Source organism: Benincasa hispida, chromosome 3 (genome assembly GCF_009727055.1).
Source record: "Benincasa hispida cultivar B227 chromosome 3, ASM972705v1, whole genome shotgun sequence".
In the NCBI taxonomy this organism is placed as follows: domain Eukaryota; kingdom Viridiplantae; phylum Streptophyta; class Magnoliopsida; order Cucurbitales; family Cucurbitaceae; genus Benincasa; species Benincasa hispida.
Genome location: NC_052351.1, coordinates 46,222,648 through 46,224,280, shown reverse-complemented (window position 1 = coordinate 46,224,280; position 1,633 = coordinate 46,222,648). Strand labels below are relative to the sequence as shown.

At 39.3% G+C, this 1,633-nt stretch overlaps 1 non-coding gene across 1 annotated transcript; it reads left to right on the top strand.

The window, feature by feature from the left end:
* Positions 1–103, top strand: LOC120074864. The gene has a single exon (XR_005481141.1). It is a non-coding gene; the product is annotated as a small nucleolar RNA R71 (small nucleolar RNA).
* Positions 104–1,633: the final 1,530 nt, after the last annotated feature.

Below are 1,633 nucleotides of genomic sequence, written 5' to 3'. Positions count from 1 at the left end.
AGTCCATGGTTCGGGCAATTTTTGACCAGTCCCTTAAAACGCTCCCATGCGGCTCTTAAGGTCTCAGCTTTCTCTTGTTCAAAGTTTATAATCTCTTGATGCCTCCTCGCGTTGGTGGTAGGTGGGAAGTATTTTTGCATAAATTTTTCCACCAACTTCTCCCAGGTGGTGATTTCACCAGGCTCTAGTGAGTTCACCCATTGTTTTGCGTCATCACGCAAAGAATAGGGGAACAAATAGAGCCTGATCGCCTCTGGGGTGATTCCAGGAATCACAAATGAATTACACGTTTCCAGGAAATGCTTCATGTAGGTGTGAAGATCTTCACCACGACTAACCACAAATTGTCCAGCAATCTGGAGCATTTGGAGCATTACAGATTTCATCTTGAACTTGGTCCCGTCTGACGTTAGGTAGATGATTCCTGGAGAGAAATCATACAGTACAAGGGACATGTACTCTCTCATAGGACGCGTGCTGCTATTCGCCATTAGGATTGGATTCTGTGCAGCATGAGCTAGTTGCTGATTTGCCTGTTCTTCTGCCATTTCTCGTTGCATGATCTGTTGTCTGAGAAATTGCTGCCTCAACCTTCGACGACGATTAGATCGGTTCCTACACTGAAAGGTCCTTTCAATCTCGGGGTCGTATCTAAATTCAGGCGTGTTGTCCATACTCATAAACGTTCATAAGCTTAGGATTAGCTTGTAATACTCCTTCGACCGAAGTGTACCTACAACAAATACAAACGAAATTTCTGGTTAGTCTTGTTTCTGAATCCCCAACAACGGTGCCAAAAACTTGTTCGTTGCTATCATGATTCACTATAGGAGTGTATTGTATAAAATAAAGTGGAAAAATAAGTTCTAAGTATAAGTGATACCTGTGATGCGTTTAAGTATTTGTAACGCGTTGGTGTGTTAGAGAAATGCAACAGAACACACAACACTCCTTCTAATGACGTTCAAGTTTTCCTAAACTAGACCCAAGTATAAATCTAATTTAGGTTCCTGGCAAGTTCAGGGTCAAACTTAGGGATTCAGTTAAACAAACGCAAACCTTGCGTTGTATCTAAAATATATGAAGAGAAATGTGTTATTTACCCTAGGTGTTGTGCCTGTACAAAATGATACTAAAGAGTTGAGTGGTGAGTGATGGATCATGCGAAAATGGAGTTTAATGTGAGTGGATGCGTCGGTTTAAGATGAATGTACACAAACCAGAATGTAATGCGGATGAGATGGGATGATTTACTTATCTTTTGTTTATGTTTTAGACTTTATTCAACACTTCTCAATGTGAATAACAAGCAAAACCTATCTCTAGGATGCATGCGTCTAACACAGAATGCAATAGACACCAGTAAGTCTATCTCTAGTTGTACTAGGCGTCCTACTTGATGCAGCTTAGCTATTCTCTCAAATAATCTAAGTTAGAGATGCTTTTACCAAGTGATCAAGTCGGCTTGAGCGTTTGAAATGAGGTTTTGCATAAAGTATGAATGCATTCAACATAAACAAGAAATAAACAATGGCAAAATTGTGATGGATCAAATATATGAATTTTATAAAGAAGCAAATTGTCTTTACAAAAGCAATATTCAATCAAATGAAACGAAAGTGATAAATGAGAT